The sequence below is a fragment of the Crinia signifera genome, chromosome 5 (genome assembly GCF_055691185.1).
Source record: "Crinia signifera chromosome 5, ASM5569118v1, whole genome shotgun sequence".
Taxonomy (NCBI): Eukaryota; Metazoa; Chordata; class Amphibia; order Anura; family Myobatrachidae; genus Crinia; species Crinia signifera.
The window spans coordinates 149,042,155-149,062,099 of record NC_139221.1 but is presented as its reverse complement, the minus strand read 5'-3'; the positions used below and the strand labels follow the sequence as shown (position 1 = coordinate 149,062,099).

The 19,945-nt window shown below is 42.2% G+C and overlaps 1 long non-coding RNA gene across 1 annotated transcript in view; it reads left to right on the top strand.

The window, feature by feature from the left end:
• The window catches only part of LOC146079571 (uncharacterized), a 30,886-nt gene extending 20,806 nt beyond the window's left edge, over window positions 1-10,080 (top strand). Inside the window, exon 3 of the long non-coding RNA XR_014474618.1 lies at window positions 9,502-10,080. This is a non-coding gene — a long non-coding RNA (uncharacterized LOC146079571). The remainder of the gene's footprint in view (window positions 1-9,501) is intronic.
• Window positions 10,081-19,945: the final 9,865 nt, after the last annotated feature.

Sequence of the window (19,945 nt, the reverse complement as noted above, 5' to 3'; positions counted from 1 at the left end):
ATTTTCTTGGTCTTCTAATTTACTCTGGATCACTGAGATTGCTGCCTCCTGTGATGCTATGGTAGTTTTAGCTTCCAGCAGCTCATCCTCCAAATTAGAGAAAATAGGGGATGTGTATGTCTAGCCACACACAATCAGAGAGCACCAGACAATTGGATTTGGTATAAATTGTAATTAATTTATTTAAATAAGCACAAAATAAAAACTAAAACCAAAACAAACTTTAGACACAACACAGGGCGATGAAGATTTCCAATGGGCTTTCATAACTGGCTTCAACGCCCAACACAAAATCATCGAAAACTCATTTAGAAAAAATTGGAAAATCTTATTAAAAGATCCGATTATAGGTGCCCACCTCCCAAAAAAACCCAAATTCATATATAAAAAGGCACCCAACATTAAAAACAAACTAGTAAGGAGTGCTTTTAATACAGTTAACCCCTTCCCGACATTTGACGTACATTTACGTCATGGTCGGGAAGCACTTCCCGACACATGGCGTAAATGTACGTCATGGATTTAAACTGTCACCGCGTCTATAGACGCGGTGACAGTTTCAACATGTCTGCTGTCCCTGACAGCAGACATGTCCGTGCATGCCCCGGGGGGGCTGCGATGCCGCCCCCCCGTCGGCGATCGCTGTGATTGGCTGTTCAGTGTGAACAGCCATTCACAGCGTTTTCCTGTGTCACCGGCGAATAACGTTCGCCGGTGACACGGGATCAGAGGTGATTGGTGCTGTAAAGTACAGCACCAATCACCGCGGGGTGTAAGGGTGACACTGGTGTCACCCCACCTCACCCCGCCCGCCCCCAAAGGCCGTGATTGGTCCGTCGGTCCGACGGACCAATCACAGCCAAGGAGGGGGATTTAAACTAACGGTGACTGCACTGCAGACGCCATTCCGGTCTGGAAAGCGTGCAGTGCGGTCACCGTACCCCCCTGCCGCCATACTGACCAGAATACTTGCTGCAATACTTACCTGATCGCTGCTGATTGCTTCCTGGATCCTGTTCAATAATTGTGCCTTCCTGTGAAATTGTGCTGCTGCAGTGTACTAGCTAGATAGATAGAGAGATAGAGAGATAGATAGAGAGAGATAGAGAGAGATAGAGAGAGAGAGATAGAGAGAGATAGAGAGAGAGATAGTGTCAGAGAGTGCTATATTTTGTGCTGCTGCAGTGTGATATAGTTATAGATAGAGAGAGAGAGAGAGAGATAGAGAGAGAGGCCTACTGACAGAGTGCTATATTTTGTGCTGCTGCAGTGTGATAGTTATAGAGAGATAGAGAGAGATAGAGAGAGAGAGATAGAGAGAGATAGAGAGAGATAGAGAGAGAGATAGTGTCAGAGAGTGCTATATTTTGTGCTGCTGCAGTGTGATATAGTTATAGATAGAGAGAGAGAGAGAGAGATAGAGAGAGAGGCCTACTGACAGAGTGCTATATTTTGTGCTGCTGCAGTGTGATAGTTATAGAGAGATAGAGAGAGAGAGATAGAGAGAGATAGAGAGAGATAGTGACAGATTGTGCTATATATTTTTTATATAACTGACTGCTGCCCCCTCCTTTTGTGCTGATCAGTATAAATTAACTGATCAGCAACTTTTTGGGGGCGCAGGTTTTTTTTAATATATAGATATACCTGTCAGTGCTGCTGCTGCAGTGTCATAGAGTGATAGATAGTGATAGATAGTGAGAGATAGAGAGATAGAGAGAGATAGTGATAGAGAGTGCTAAATTTTGTGTCTGCTGTCCCCGCCTTTTGTGCTGATCACTATATCTGAGGTGATCAGCAACTTTTTTGGGGGTACAGAGGTTTTTTTTTTTTTATATATACCTGTCAGTTGCACCAAAGGTTGTGCACCTGCTGCACCTCACTGGTAATCAGTGTCGCATCACTGATCACCTTTTTTTTTTGTGTGTGTGCTGTGGGGTATTTTTTTAATTTTTTTTTTTACACACACTGTGATTTTGTGGGTGTCCTGTGGCCGCTGTGCGCTGATCAGTGACGTACATCACTGATCATCTCTTTCGGCACAGGGTTGATCTATTTTTTTTTTTTTTTTTGATCAAATTCCTGTTGCCTTTGAGCGCTGTTCAGTGACAGACGTTACTGACCAACATCTGTGCTCAATTTTTGGCGCAGGACCTTTTTTTTTTTAACCCCTTCCTTTTTTTTTTTTTTAACCCCTTCATTTTTTTTTTTTTTAACACCTTCATTTTTTTTTTTTTTTATTGGTATAAAGTATTTTTTTTTTTTCTGCACTACATACACACTACACACTACATACCCCCCGGATTGAAATAAAGTTTGTGCCCCCCCCTACACTATACACGTGTTGAAACATTTCACTACCGGTAACACAAAAATAAAAATGGCATCCCAAATGTCCTCCCAAATGTCCTCCCAAATGTCCTCCCAATCATCCAGGAGAATGTATTCAGTGGAGGAGGCATATGCCATGCTTGCTTCTGACTCTGACACAGCCAGTGATGCAAGCGGGGAATTTGAAGGATTTGCCTTAAGCTCCTCTTCCTCCTCTGCTGATGAGGGACCCCCTCAAAGACGCCCCCGTAGATCAGCTGAGATTCCCCCCCCAATAATTGATCTAGTATGGACCCCACCACCAGACAATTTTGAGCCCCAGGTTCCTGAGTTTTTGGCCATGCCAGGAATCCAATTTGATTCCACAGGTCTCAGAGAAATTGACTTTTTCAAATTATTTTTCTCTGATGATTTTATAAATTTAATGGTGGACCAAACTAATTTATATGCCCAGCAGTTTATTGCTCAAAACCCCACGTCATCATTTGCTAGGTGGACCCCTGTAGATGCAGTAGAGATGATGACGTTTTGGGGTCTGGTGTTTCATATGGGCATAGTAAAAAAGCCAGAAATTAGGCAATATTGGAGTACAGATGTTCTGTACAGTACTCCATTTTACCGTATGGCCATGCCCCGGACTCGATTTGAGACAATTCTTAAATTCATACATTACACCGATAATGCACAGTGCCCACCCAGAGATGATCCCACCTTTGACCGGCTATTCAAAGTCAGGCCGGTCATTGATCATTTCAGTGCCAAATTTGAAGAGGTGTACATCCCTGAAAAATTTATTTGTATCGACGAGTCCCTTATACATTTTAAAGGAAGGGTTAAATTCCGCCAGTACCTTCCCAGTAAGAGGGCAAGGTATGGCATAAAAATGTATAAACTGTGTGAAAGCACCTCAGGGTACACCCACAGGTTTAGGGTTTATGAAGGGAAGGATTCAAGAATTCAACCGCCAGAATGCCCCCCCTCCCTCGTAGGTGTTAGTGGGAAAATTGTCTGGGATTTAGTGCACCCCTTCCTGGATAAAGGTTATCACCTCTATGTGGATAACTTTTACACTAGCATCCCCCTGTTTAAGGCCCTTGGTTCAAGAGGTACAGCAGCTTGCGGTACTGTGCGCAAGAACCAAAGAGGCCTCCCAAAAACGCACATTGCCCAAGTAATGAGAAGGGGTGAAAGCAGGGGAATATGCACCGAAAATATGTTGTTGGTCAAATATAAGGACAAGAGGGATGTCCTTATACTGACAACAATTCACGGAGACAGTACCACCTCCGTCCCTGTACGAGGTACCAGTACCCACACCTCAAAACCTAATTGTATCCTGGATTACAATAGGTACATGGGCGGAGTGGATCTTTCAGATCAGGTACTGAAGCCGTACAGTGCCCTGCGGAAAACAAAAATCTGGTACAAGAAGGTGGCCGTGTATATCATCCAGATGGCACTGTATAACGCTTACGTGCTATTCCGTTCTACCGGCCAGAGGGGGACATTTATGCACTTTCAAGAGGAAGTCATAAAGGGCCTAATATTTGGGAACCAGCAGGCAGAGGGCCCCAGTACTTCTAGTACTGGCCCCCGTATTGTACCAGGGCAGCATTTTCCTGATGAAATCCCCTCCACTGGAAAAAAGGGCAGGACACAAAAAAGGTGCAAAGTTTGCTATAAAAAGGGAATAAGAAAGCAAACTATTTTCCAGTGTGACACTTGCCCCGACAAACCCGGCCTATGTATAAAGGAGTGTTTTAAATTATACCACACATCTATGGAATATTAGGTTCATAATTTCACCGTGCTTCGGGGGTCTTGCTAATGCCACATAGCACCCACCATTCATTCCACCAGAATCTGAGCCGCAAAATCCAAAAATCACTCCTTCCCTTCTGAGTCCTGCCATGCACCCAACTGGTATTTTTTGGTCACATGTGAGGCATTGCCGTACTCGGGAGATATTGGGGCACAGATTTTGGGGTGCTTTTTCTCCTTCATACCTTCTGAAAATGAAAAATTTTGAGCCAGAACTGCATTTTTGTGTAAAAAATGTAATTTTTCTTTTTCACTGCCCACTTGTATCAAAATTGGTGAAACCCCTGGGGGTTTTAAATGTACACTATACCCCTAGATGAATTCCCTGAGGGGTGTAGTTTTCAAAATGGGGTGACTTGTGGGGGGGTTCCACTGTATTGGTGCTTGGGGGGTCTTGCTAATGCGACATAGCACCCACCAAAATTCCACCAGAATTTGTGCTGCAAACTCCAAATATCACTCCTTCCCTTCTGAGTCCTGCCACTTTTTGGTCACACATGAGGCATTGCCGTACTCGGGAGAAATTGGGGCACAGATTTTGGGGTGCTTTGTCTCCTTCATTCCTTGTGAAAATGAAATATTTTGAGCCAGAACTGCATTTTTGTGTAAAAAAATGTAATTTTTCATTTTCACTGCCCACTTGTATCAAAATTGGTGAAACCCCTGGGGGTTTGAAATGTACACTATACCCCTAGATGAATTCCCTGAGGGGTGTAGTTTGCAAAATGGGGTGACTTGTGGGGGGGTTCCACTGTATTGGTGCAACATAGCACCCACCATTCATTCCACCAGAATCTGTGCTGCAAAATCCAAAAATCACTCCTTCCCTTCTGAGTCCTGCCATGCACCCAACTGGTATTTTTTGGTCACATGTGAGGCATTGCCGTACTCGGGAGAAATTGGGGCACAGATTTTGGGGTGCTTTTTCTCCTTCATACCTTCTGAAAATGAAAAATTTTGAGCCAGAACTGCATTTTTGTGTAAAAAATGTAATTTTTCTTTTTCACTGCCCACTTGTATCAAAATTGGTGAAACCCCTGGGGGTTTTAAATGTACACTATACCCCTAGATGAATTCCCTGAGGGGTGTAGTTTGCAAAATGGGGTCACTTGTGGGGGGGTTCTACTGTATTGGTGCTTGGGGGGTCTTGCTAATGCGACATAGCACCCACCAAAATTCCACCAGAATCTGAGCTGCAAAATCCAAAAATCACTCCTTCCCTTTTGAGTCCTGCCATGCACCCAACTGGTATTTTTTGGTCACATGTGAGGCATTGCCGTACTCGGGAGAAATTGGGGCACAGATTTTGGGGTGCTTTTTCTCCTTCATACCTTCTGAAAATGAAAAATTTTGAGCCAGAACTGCATTTTTGTGTAAAAAATGTAATTTTTCTTTTTCACTGCCCACTTGTATCAAAATTGGTGAAACCCCTGGGGGTTTTAAATGTACACTATACCCCTAGATGAATTCCCTGAGGGGTGTAGTTTGCAAAATGGGGTCACTTGTGGGGGGGTTCTACTGTATTGGTGCTTGGGGGGTCTTGCTAATGCGACATAGCACCCACCAAAATTCCACCAGAATCTGAGCTGCAAAATCCAAAAATCACTCCTTCCCTTTTGAGTCCTGCCATGCACCCAACTGGTATTTTTTGGTCACATGTAAAGCATTGCCGTACTCGGGAGAAATTGGGGCACAGATTTTGGGGTGCTTTTTCTCCTTCATATCTTCTGAAAATGAAAAATTTTGAGCCAGAACTGCATTTTTGTGTAAAAAATGTAATTTTTCATGTTCACTGCCCACTTGTATCAAAATTGGTGAAACCCCTGGGGGTTTGAAATGTACACTATACCCCTAGATGAATTCCCTGAGGGGTGTAGTTTGCAAAATGGGGTGACTTGTGGGGGGGTTCCACTGTATTGGTGCTTGGGGGGTCTTGCTAATGCGACATAGCACCCACCAAAATTCCACCAGAATCTGAGCCACAAAATCCAAAAATCACTCCTTCCGTTCTGAGTCCTGCCATGCACCCAACTGGTATTTTTTGGTCACATGTGAGGCATTGCCGTACTCGGAAGAAATTGGGGCACATATTTTGGGGTGCTTTTTCTCCTTCATACCTTCTGAAAATGAAAAATTGTGAGCCAGAACTGCATTTTTGTGTAAAAAAATTTAATTTTTCATTTTCACTGCCCACTTGTATCAAAATTGGTGAAACCCCTGGGGGTTTGAAATGTACACTATACCCCTAGATGAATTCCCTGAGGGGTGTACTTTGCAAAATGGGGTGACTTGTGGGGGGGTTCCACTGTATTGGTGCAACATAGCACCCACCATTCATTCCACCAGAATGTGTGCTGCAAAATCCAAAAATCACTCCTTCCGTTCTGAGTCCTGCCATGCACCCAACTGGTATTTTTTGGTCACATGTGAGGCATTGCCGTACTCGGGAGATATTGGGGCACAGATTTTGGGGTGCTTTTTCTCCTTCATACCTTCTGAAAATGAAAAATTTTGAGCCAGAACTGCATTTTTGTGTAAAAAAATGTAATTTTTCATTTTCACTGCCCACTTGTATCAAAATTGGTGAAACCCCTGGGGGTTTGAAATGTACACTATACCCCTAGATGAATTCCCTGAGGGGTGTAGTTTTCAAAATGGGGTGACTTGTGGGGGGGTTCCACTGTATTGGTGCTTGGGGGGTCTTGCTAATGCGACATAGCACCCACCAAAATTCCACCAGAATCTGAGCCGCAAAATCCAAAAATCACTCCTTCCGTTCTGAGTCCTGCCATGCACCCAACTGGTATTTTTTGGTCACATGTGAGGCATTGCCGTACTCGGAAGAAATTGGGGCACATATTTTGGGGTGCTTTTTCTCCTTCATACCTTCTGAAAATGAAAAATTGTGAGCCAGAACTGCATTTTTGTGTAAAAAAATGTAATTTTTCATTTTCACTGCCCACTTGTATCAAAATTGGTGAAACCCCTGGGGGTTTGAAATGTACACTATACCCCTAGATGAATTCCCTGAGGGGTGTACTTTGCAAAATGGGGTGACTTGTGGGGGGGTTCCACTGTATTGGTGCAACATAGCACCCACCATTCATTCCACCAGAATCTGTGCTGCAAAATCCAAAAATCACTCCTTCCCTTCTGAGTCCTGCCATGCACCCAACTGGTATTTTTTGGTCACATGTGAGGCATTGCCGTACTCGGGAGAAATTGGGGCACAGATTTTGGGGTGCTTTTTCTCCTTCATACCTTCTGAAAATGAAAAATTTTGAGCCAGAACTGCATTTTTGTGTAAAAAAATGTAATTTTTCATTTTCACTGCCCACTTGTATCAAAATTGGTGAAACCCCTGGGGGTTTGAAATGTACACTATACCCCTAGATGAATTCCCTGAGGGGTGTAGTTTGCAAAATGGGGTGACTTGTGGGGGGGTTCCACTGTATTGGTGCTTGGGGGGTCTTGCTAATGCGACATAGCACCCACCAAAATTCCACCAGAATCTGAGCTGCAAAATCCAAAAATCACTCCTTCCCTTTTGAGTCCTGCCATGCACCCAACTGGTATTTTTTGGTCACATGTGAGGCATTGCTGTACTCGGGAGAAATTGGGGCACAGATTTTGGGGTGCTTTGTCTCCTTCATACCTTCTGAAAATGACAAATTTGGAGCCAGAACTGCATTTTTGTGTAAAAAAAATAATTTTTCATTTTCACTGCCCAGTTGTACCACAATTGGTGAAACCCCTGCGGGTTTGAAATGTACACTATACCCCTAGCTGAATTCCCTGAGGGGTGTAGTTTGCAAAATGGGGTCACTTGTGGGGGGGTTTCTAACTTTTAGCATGTTATGGTGCCTAGAAACCTACATGGTGCCTAAAAAATAATCTCATAAAAAGGAGGCTCCAAAATCAAGTAGGTGCTCCTTCTATTATGAAGCCTGTGGTTTGGTCACCGTGCACACTAGGGCCACATATAGGATATTTATGAAAACAAAAGAATTGGGGGAATCAATTTTTAGTCACATTTCTCTAGTAAAATGTACTGTGTTCCTTAGAAAAATGTATTAAAATTGCAAATCTGCAAAAAAAAAGAAATTTTGAAATTTCACCTACACTTTGTTTTAATTCCTGTGAAACACCTAAAGGGTTAACAAACTTCCAAAATGCTGTTTTGAATACTGTGAGGGGTGCAGTTTTTGAAATGGCATCATTTATGGGGGTGTCTCACATACAAGTCCCTCAAAGTCACATCAGAACTGAACTGGTCCCTAAAAAAATCAGTGTTTGAAATTTTCTTGAAAATTTGAGAATTTGCTATTCATATTGTAAGCCTCCTAGTGTCCCAAAAAATTAAAAGGAAGTTGAAATAATGATGTCAACATAAAGTAGACATATGGTCTATGTTAGTTATTCACTATTTTGAGTGGTAAGATTATTTGTCTCACAAGCAGAAAATTTAACATTTTGCAAATCGCTAAATTTTCCATTTTTTCACGATATTTTGGTATTTTTCACAAAAAACCACAGACTGTATCGACCCAAATTTACCACTAATTTGAAGTACAATGTGTCACGAAAAAACAATCTCAAAACCACTGGGATAAGTAAAAGCAAAAAAAAGTTATCCCCACTTAAGTGAGACATGTCAGATTTGAAAAAAATGGCTCTGTCAGGAACGCAAAAACTAGCTCTGTCAGGAAGGGGTTAATCCCAGTGGCAGGATCCGGACGAAGGGTTTCCACAGATGTGGTTTATGTAAAGGCTGTCAGACAATTAAAAGCAACGGTCACTCAAAAACAACCGATCTGATAATAAATGGAAACTCCTTCTCAATAGAAAATTTCATCACATGCAATACCCCCAATGTCGTGTACGCCATCGAGTGCTCGTGTAATCTTTTTTATATACTGTAGGCCGTACATCCAGACCTTTCAAGACCCGGATTACAGAGCATTTGAATAATATAAAGAAAGGTCTTGACACACACAGTCTGTCCCAACATTTTAAAACTGTTCATAAGTCAAATCCTAACCATATTGTCAGATTTCTGGGCATCAAAGAGATCAAGGATGACCCAAGAAAAAAGAATAAGGCATCGCAACTGGCAAAAGAGGAAATGAAATGCATTTTTAATCTTAACACATTACATCCTAATGGTCTTAACAAAGATTTCGAGATTAAATGGTTTTTATAGCTTTTTTAAAACACATGCTTTTTTAAGTCCCCCTTATTTTTAAAGTTTCCATCGTACAAAATTTTATCTGTTTATTTAATACTGTATGGATTCAATTCTAATCTGTTCCCCCTTTCTTTCTATTTCTCATAAATTATTTACTGGAGGAAAACACGCTGCACGTTCTGCACTTTATATATAATACTCTGATGCCATGAACCTTCATGTTTATCTACACTCCGATATTGACATAACGTGAAGTGGAAGGGAAAGGATCTGTCAGAAATCTCCTGCCATTCCCGAGCATCTATAAAGAAACCGGAAGTGTGGCACGGACATATCGTCCTGCGGAGACGGAAGTGGGGCATGAATAACGATGACAACTTCCGGTATACACGACGCAGAACTTTTGGCGCGATCAAACGCACCGTTTCGATTGGCTACTTACTCCCTTAAATAAGGAAGCAAACAGCACGCTACTACATCCTTGATAAAGACCGTAGCAGGCGGTTGAAACGCGTTGGCTCCAAGCTGCTACCTGCCGATCTGGGGACCTTTCTGCCAGGACTTCAATGGTGTCTACTTGCCTGAAGTAGGGAGTTTCCGGGACTTCCACCTTTATGCTCGTTTGAGAACTTTTCCACCAAGTTCTCCACCGTTTCTGGTAATTGATTGAATCCCCATATACGGCTCATTTTACCATCTTGTCATAGAACAAATGTTTTTACTTGCCTTTTTAAAATATATTTTGTGACCCAATAAAAAAGATTGTATTACACTATATCTGGTTCCATTTTACTCCTATATGGTCTCCCGACTTACGGATAACTATATGGAGAAAGGAAGGATACCTATATAATCCAGTAGTCGGTGAAATATAATATCATTTCGGAGAAGAGGAAATGCTAATCCCTCACAAGGAACGTATGGTACCTCTTCCACTACTTTGAAGTGTGGTGCAGGGTCGCACACCTTTTTCTATGTTTATGGGATAAGGATACACAGTGGTGAATATACATCTAACTTTCCTGAGGCGGAGAAGAGGAACGCTCCTTGTAAGATAGGGAAGTTGTTTTTCATCCATACATCTATTCTGAAGCTCGCAGGAGGATTTTTGGAATGCAACATATGTGTCTAGTACACATTACCTTTTGAAAATTCTGTTCTTGTGGTACGGGGTTACCACACGCATTCCAAACCCACCTGCAGAACTCCAGCGCTTTGATTCGGTTCACCGTCCCTCCTTTTTTGTCAAAAACTATATCATTGATACAACATACAATAAAAATATATGATATTATAAAAAAGGTACATTACACTCCTTTGTGATCTATAGCAGCAGGTGATAGTCCCGATATTAGGATAACTCCTCTTTAGGGCAGAATGTTGGTAATATCAAGCTCAATTTTTATGAAGATGGCAATTTTTAGTGAAAACAAACCACTTAGGTAATGAATAGCCGATGATTACGTATATGCTCAGTCTTGTATGCAGACTGCTCTAGCTACTCCGCCGGCTGTCGCCGCCTGTTGACGACCAGCCGGTTTGTGTGTGAGTGGAGAGCGAGCTGTCCGCCTCCGGCAATAGCTCAGATGGAACACGCTGAATTGCCGGGGACTAGGAGCGGTCCAGTGAATACTGCAGGTAAACTCACCTAGGGTTTGTATGCCGATGTCCGGCTAGCGTGTTCAATGCTGTTGACGCTGGGGAGACCTTGATTTTGCAGATAATCGGCTGAAAAGATAAAAGCGCTTCTGGAGCTTTATGTAGATGCTGCTGGAGCTATAATCACTACAGGAGTGGACCTTATCTCTGTAGCTTGACGCGTTTCTCCGCTGTCACTGTGTGTAGCGGTTTCTTCAGAAGGGTATGAACAGAGAACTTTGTTGGAGGTTTTTAAAAGCACCAGTATCCAATCGTATTGAGTCACTAATTAGTGACTGCAGGTGATTAATTAACCCTCCATGATTTGGGTTAAGAAGGGAGTGTTCAATTTTCCAAGGGTGACAGGATATCAGATCATATAACGCAATATTCAGTTGTAAATAATAATTTTAGCAAATAAATACATATGAACAAAATATATACAAAAATTATATATACAGAAAATATATTATACAGAAGAAAACCAGACAATAAAAAAAGGGAAAAGAAAAGGAGGAATGGCATCCTATTAGAATATATAGAGAGAGCGAGAAGGCAATACAAATGACACACGTGGAGATCATGTTGGTAATCATGTTGGTAGACAAGTATTAGACAGAGCAGTTATATTTAATGAGGGACACGGTGGTTCAACTCATAAAGCTCTAGTCTAGCAATATGCATTATAGCAGGACACAGTGTAATCCCACACTCTCCCAGTATCAAGGATATGTAAGTGAAATTGATTTTTTCACACATCAATATTTTACCAGGGCCGGATTTGTGCCTAGGCCCATGAGGCACCGGCCTCAGGGCGGCACCAATTAAGGGCGGCAGGTAGGCTGACATTCAGCAGCACGGCAGAGCGGGTGGGCAGTGGCGAGTGACGAGCGCCGCCGCCACCCCAGACATGAATTATCATATGTCGGCGGCAGCGCCGCTCGTCACCCGCCACTGCCCACCCACTCTGCCATGCACATTACATCACCGCTTAGTGGCTGGGTCCGATGGTCCCCCTGCACGTCCGGAAATGGCTCAGGCTCACTGCTGCCGGCTCCCGCCCATTGGCTACTCTACACACACACAATCTATTGGCTGCTGTGTATCCAGCAGCTGAGCTGAGTGGCGCGCAGATCCTCCCTGCGCTCAGTCAGTCACAGTGTGTGAGCCGGAGAGAGACTGACGGAGACACTGTCCTAATCACTGTACTAATAAGTGCCTCCCTCCGGGTCCTCCGTTGAGTGAGCAGTCAAGAGTGCTTAAAAAAATATTATGGTGGGCTACAGTTAAATTTTAATGAAATATATAAATAACAATGTATATACATATATGATTACATTAAAATAGGGGGGGGGGGCACAAAAATGTTGTGCCTAGGGGCGGCCTGACCCCTAAATTCACCCCTGTATTTTACAAAGACACTAGTAATAATGTTCTTTATTATAATTAGTAAATTCTTTAGATATACCACATTTTTGTGCAAATTATCCAATATATATTGATTCTATGCTCCTGCATAGACCAATAATCTTTTACAACTATCTTATGATATTTGAAATATACATGAATCAAATCATAAATAGATCCACAGAAATACAAACAAATATATTATTGGTCTTAGGGTCTAACTTTTAAACCAGAATAAAACGTCAAAAATGAAAAAAAAAAAAAAATCACATATATGTATGTATGGGAAAGGATACTGCATATTAGATATTATTCAGCTCTATATTTCGTATATGTCGTGAAAGGCTGTGTGTAGTGACACGTTTAAGAATATTTCTTCTGTGTTCCAGAAACCTCACGTTCAATGAATGGGTCGTGCGGCCTACATACTGGGCGCCGCACGAGCAAGTAATCAAATAAATGACATATGTAGAGGTACAGTTCATAAATTTCTCAATTGTATGTACTGTGCCAATACTTGGGGAGGAAAAATGCGTGCTGTTATTGATAAATTTACAAGTTATACATTTTAATCGTTGACATTTATAACAACCTTTACGGCAATTAGTGGATGGATTTATATTTCTAGGGTCTGGGGGAAAATGGCTTGGTGCAACATTTTTTTTTATAGTGGTGTTTCTTTTAAAGACCACCCTTGGAGAATCCTCCAATGAATCTGCCAAGAATTTGTCACTTTTAAGGATTTTAAAGTCCTTGTGTATGATCTGTTTCAGCTGTTTTGAGTAAGTATTACATTTAGAGACAAAAATCGGTGTCGGATTCTCTAAAAAATCTGAATTTTTATGTTTAGTGCTATTAATCAGAAGAGAGTCACGATTAACTTCTAGTATATCACTCTTAGTTCTAGATAAAAGTTCCTCAGGGTATCCTGCTTCCCTAAAAGCTATAGTGAGTTCTTCTATTTGTCTCTCAAATTCAGAGTTATCGGAAGTATTGGCTCTTAGGGATATTTTCAACCCATGGCCGATGATGGCTACTTTGAAAATTCAAGTAGTTGTGGCAATCTACTTCTTTACAGTAGGTTGAAGTATGGATGACTCCATCTCTGACCGAGAGAGCAATATCCAAAAAATTGATTTCTGAAGTATGAACAGTGCTGGTGAAATTTAAACCATAAGTGTTAGATATAAGAAAAGTAAAAAATTAGATGTTCACTGCTCGATCTCCATTAATCTAGGGCCATATTCACCGAGCTGCGTGATTGTTGACTCAATCGCTTCTTTGAGGCCAGCTAGTCTTCATCAAGCAGTGGTGACAAAATAGCGGCAATTTCTTGAGCCGTAATGGCCGCGGTTGCACCATAAGTGGGAGAGTTTATACTTTTGGAGGTGGCAGGGTTAATAGGGGAGGCAGGTGGGCTAGCCATATATGATGAGTGCTGCTTTGTATATTTTCATTTACCAGATTTTCCGCTTCTAGCGTTTTTTCCCACAAATGTCTCCATTGTTTTCGGTTTGTATATTAATAGGCACTCAGGAGAGATTCCTTCTGCCAACCGGTGTAGGATACTCCACAATTTAAGCATGCAATAAAACGCAGAGCTAAGGGGAGTCACTCCTCCCAAAGTCCCCCTCGTTGTCAGGCCTGTCCTGTGGCTTTGACTCCACTATTTTGACTGAACAGTTCTCTATTCACTACCTTAAAGGCAGAGAGATGAGATCTGCCTGTCCTTCAATTGCCGTTTCACTTATTTTTTACATAGCTTTGCTTCTCCCAGCCTAGCATAAGGCTGGCCACAATATCTCCGTAATGAAAAAAAAAAGAGAAAAAAGGAAGGGCCAGTCACATACCAAGTCCTCCTCGCCAGGCCTCCCCTGCTCTCCTCCTCTCCGGGCCTTCCATAATCTCCTCCCTGGCAGGCACCGCTTCGCTCTCCCTCACCTCAGCCACCACCTTTCTGCGTCCACTGCCCTCCGTGCTCAGTCCCGTCGACTCCCAAGATGCACCACGCTTCTTTCGTCACCTCTCCTGTCTCAGCGCCGACGATCCCGTGAGACCGGCACGCTCACACGCCAGCGTCCAAGGTAAGCTGCTGCCGTTCTGCTGGCTCGGTGTATGGAGCCGCCGAGTAACCGCCTTCACCCACTAGAGGCTTTCTCCAGGCTCTGGATTCCGTGGGGTATCAGGGTGTTCGTGGGGGAGCTGGGGATCACCCTCTTTCTGCCCACTCTATCTCGCTGGCTCCCAGGGTGTCTATGGGAGCTGTGTCTCCGGGTTTAGCCACTAATTAGACCGTGGTCAGAGCCGGAGCCGAGAGCTCAATCTGAGATACGGCCTCTCTATTGGTCCGCCCACCGGAAGTTCCGCCTGTCTGCTGCCCAATTGTCCCATTCTAACAACTTTAGTGATCAAATATAACAAAATAGTGAGAATGAAAGTACCATAGTAATGAAGGAACACCTTCTGCTCATTGGTACAATTGCAATTCCCCAATTTGTTACATTGACTGATTCATACTGCCATGAAGGCAACTATAACATGGTTCTGTTGCATTCCACGCTAAGGTAGGCTATGGAGAGGTGATACAACTGGTTGGGTGTCTTTAACCATCCATAAAGGTAATGTTAGTTGCTTCCCACATGTTCCTTGTGGACCTGTGTTACACTAATCACATTAACCTTGCTGTAATTAACCCACAATGATATAACTGAGGAAACTCTGGTTATAACTTTCTCCTGTCTTGGGCAATAAGATTCTTGGGGATGTGGAAATAAAATATTATTTACTCATGGGGCCTGATTCTGGATGACTTGCTAAGCAGCAGGATTTCGTTGCTGAGCGAGCCATGTAACATCCCCAACGAATTTCCCCTCTGCACTGCAAATGGATGTTTTGCATAAACATCCATTTGCAGGGTAGTGCACGTGCCTAAAATCATTCGATGGTCATCTATCAAATCGTACAGCCAGCTTATTCCAACCCATTATTTAAATTGAGAGATTTGAAATCTCCCGTGCTGAATCTCCCATTATGATTCTCTGACACAAATCTCTTTGTATGTGGCTCATTATCTGAGAGAATGAAATCTTCCATGCTGAATCTCTGGCACAAATCTCTGCGTATGTAGGGCCCTTAAGTGTTTTGCTCTTTTCCATGAGCGCCTAGCTGCTGGCTGTGTCCCCCTTCGGCAGTGTCTCCTTTTCATCGCAGACGAGGGCTGGGGGGGTGCACAGCAGATGACCTCCTTGCCCCCATCGCAGCGGTTCCGGATTCAAGAACAGCCTGTGCCGGTGTAAAAGGTAACAAACGCCAGGTCGCACCCGGGTTAAAGCTAGGTCAAAAAACCCAAGTGCGACCTGGCGTTTTGGTGTAAAAGGGGTATTAGTGTACACAATCAGTCGCATGGGCCCGGCCGCTGGGAGGTGCAGCAAAGTGATATCACAGGCCGGACCTGCCGCTAGCGCAGAACCACATAGTCCTGCCAGGTCTGGCTTAAATACTGTCACTGACAGACAGTGTTCAAGATGGATCTGGCAGGACTACGTGCTTCCACGTTTACTGCGGGTCCGGGCAGGATTATCACTGCATAGTGCTGTTGCTAATCCAAGACTCTAATAGCAGCATCCTGCGCTATTTCTCCTGGCTCAGGGGCAAAAACAGGAATCTTATAGAGGGTGTTTCCATGTGTGTGTGTGTGTATGTATAGATAGATAGATAGATAGATAGATAGATAGATAGATACAGAAAGACAAGGGAAGTCAGCGCCAATTATACAGTGAGACAGGAGAGAGCTGGAAATTATTTTCTATTCTTGACAGATTACTCCCCCTGTGTGTGTGGGGTGTCTGCACAGGTCCTGTGAAGGTGGTGGTGTACCGCCTCTAGAGAAATAGTTATTGTAAAAGAATGTTTAGACCCCGGCGACTATAGTAAAAAACTAAGAATAGATATGTTTAAAATAAGGTTGGATAAACATTTATTGGTTAAAAACATCCACGGGTATGAGTAAGAAACAATCTGTCTTTAAAATATCAGAACATACTATACAACAAGGGATTAGCTACTATAAACATAGGTTGAACTAGATGGACTCAAGTCTTTATTCAGCCTCACCTACTATGTAACTATGTTATAAAATATAGACAAAGTTTATTTTTACATAAATACGGGTAAAAAAGTGGAGTAAATGAGGATAAGTAAAAATATATATGTGTATGGGAATATAAAAACACACAATATGAGCGACTACTAGGTATAACAAAATATAATATGGCAAAAAAAATGCATGTGAGATATACGTGAGAGTACAGTTTATAACAGGTTATGGGTACAGTTTACGATGAGAGTAAAATAGAAATAATAGAATAGCTTAACTTAGTGCAGAGAATAGGATTTCAGAAGCTGCCCACAAAAGGACTTCCTTAAGGGGTGGAGACAGACTGGTGGGAGCAGGTACTTATGCTATGGCAGACTGACAGCACTTCCTGTTACTAATTATCTATGTAGAGAGATTGTTCAGAGATGAACAAAGGCAAAACAAAGTGGGTTTTTGGGGCACACTTGTAAGGGTTAGATGAAAAGGTGAAAGTGTGTGAGTTAAAATTTAGCTTTTATTACACCTATTAAAAGGGTGTCCACTAAGGAGTTTCCCTCTTTTTCCCCGCCTTAAATTCTGCCTCACTCTCCAACTCTCCCATCCAATTAATATATGAATATACCATCTTGCACATGCAGTCTGATTGGGACATCTGCAAGACTAACATTTTGTGTGCATACTATTGTGAGTAATTTTTTCATTAATGGTAGAGGTGGATACCGTACAATAATCATTTTCGCCGCAGTTACAGTGCCAAATACCGGTCCTATTAAAGTACAATATATTATATAAGTGACGTGTTTTTTGTCTTTGTGTGTTTTTCTCCCCATCCTTTTAATAGGTGTAATAAAAGCTAAATTTTAACTCACACACTTTCACCTTTTCATCTAACCCTTACAAGTGTGCCCCAAAACCCCACTTTGTTTTGCCTTTGTTCATCTCTGAACAATCTCTCTACATAGCTTCATTGCTTAACACATTTGGGAGCACCGCCAACCCAGTACCTCATAGAACTTTTCTTGTAACAGGTCGTATGTTGGTTTTACAAACACAATAAATCAAATGATCATACAATAATTTTCGCCTGTGACAATCCCCTTCCCTTTGTACAAAAACTAATTATCTATACTGGGCACATAAGCATACTTCCATTAAGATAATCTAGTGATCGGTTCTATGGGGGACTTATAATAGTCAGCATTGATGTTATATTATATTCATTATAATATAATTCTAGCCATTCTAGCCATTCTAGCACTCGGGTCGCATAGTACTATTGCACCCATTTTATAAATTTTGGCCCGATCCCCAGTGCTCTCATTGCCTCCCATAGATAATGCCACTCAATGGCGTCAAATGCCTTGACTGCATCGAGTGACATCACTACCGGCAAGGGATGCTCTGTATGCGGGGCTTGCAGATGCATATGGAGTTTCCATAGATTAATTGATGTTGATTTCCCCGGCATAAAGCCGGTTTGATCTGCATGAACTATTTTACAAATGTGTCTATTCAGTCTAGCTGCTAGGACCTTAGCGATAATTTCGCTTCAGTGGCTATCAGCGAGATTGGTCTATAGGATTCTAATAATAGTGGGTCTTTTTCAGCCTTCAGTAGTACAATTATTTTTGCTTCTGACACGGAGTTGGGAAAGCTATCCTCTTTATAGCTTGCATTAAATGTCTCCATTAAGATGGGGGCCAGGATTTCTGAGTATCGCTTATATATCTCAGCCGGGATGCCGTCAAGTCCAGGAGACTTACCGCCTGGGAGGGAACTAATTGCAGATTTTATTTCTTGCATATTAAGTGGTTTCCCAAGCTCTAACATGGCTTCCCGTGGTAAGGTTGGTATGTCTATGTTGCTCAATAGCTCCCTTATTTCACTTTGGTTATATTTTACTCTGGACTCATAGATTCCCTCAAAATAGTCTCTAAACGTATTCACAATTTCCATATTTTCAAATACCACTTTCCCGGTTATATCTGTAATTTTTATGATGGTATTCGGGGGGCTATTTGCTTGAGCTAGATTGGCTAGTAGTCTACCTGTTCTATCTGCGGTCACATACCTGATTTGGGAGCTATGCAGCATCATCCTGGAATTCTCTTCCTTTACACAGTTAAGCCACTTCCCCTGTGCTTCTATCCATTCTTCTTTTGACGCTTTGTCACTGTTTACTATATATTGTTTCTCCCGATCTTCACACTCCATTTCTAACTCAGAGATTTTAGCTCTGCTTGCTCTTTTTAGGTCACTGATGCTTTTTTTTAGCCCACCCCTCATGAATGCTTTAAAACTATCCCAGACCACCCCTGCCGGTGCCGTATCTCTATTTATTTCCCAGTATTCTACCCATTGCTCCTGTAGTTTATTTTCCTCCTGTATTTTACCTAGCCATCTTCCATCTAATTTCCAGAAGGAGTTCTCCCTGCCCCTATGGTCCAACAACTCCAGAAGAACTGGAGAGTGGTCCGATATGCCTCTAGTTTTATATTCTGTTCTCACTACATTGGGCATCAATTTACTGGATACCAGCATCAAGTCGATTCTTGAAAATGACTGAAAGGAGGCCGAGAAGCAAGAGAACTGCACTGCGTTTGGGTTTCTCTCTCTCCACGAATCCACCCAGCCCAAATTTTTGACAAAGTCATCAAATCCTCTATTGCTCCTGCTGCCCCCTGTTGGCGATTTACTCCATCTATCACGTTGAATGTCTAATATATTATTGAAATCGCCAGTACACACTACTGGAAGATCTGGCGCAGTTGCCATGAACTCCACTTGCTTTTTTAAGATTTCGTAAGTGAATGTAATGTGGGATGTAAATTACCAACAGGAGTATTTGTTTTGAATGTATAGTACAGTCGAGAAAGATGTACCGCCCTAGCGGGTCTATTTTGTTCCAATTACACACAAAGGGAAGAGATTTTTTAACCATTATTGATATGCCCCTGGATTTTGTAGTGAATGGGGCATGGTATGTCCATCCCACCCAAGGCCTTTTAAGAGACATTAATTTATTGCCTGTTAAGTGGGTTTCAACCAAGCATGTTATGTCAGCATTGTATTGTTTTACTTGCTTCATAACCAGTGACCTCTTAATTTTATTATTCATGCCCCTGAATAATAGTAATGATACAATTACTACCATTCTATATCTATTTTCTTAACTTTTACCCTTATGGTTCCTGTCTCCATCCTCTTAGCGGATACCATGGCTCGGAACAAAATAGACCTTACACCAACATGCTTCCCAATACATAAGAGTAAATTATCAGTCATATGCTGACATATAGATGCTTCAAGAAGCCACTTCATCATGTCCTCTAATCCGTTCATCAGAGAGAACACGAGAAAAAAGGGAAAAAGGAGAAAAATAAAAAGGGGAGAAGCAACCAAAGAGCATAGAGCAACAGCCTTCGCATATCCAACCTGGAAATCCAGAAAGGGCTGTTGTTAAA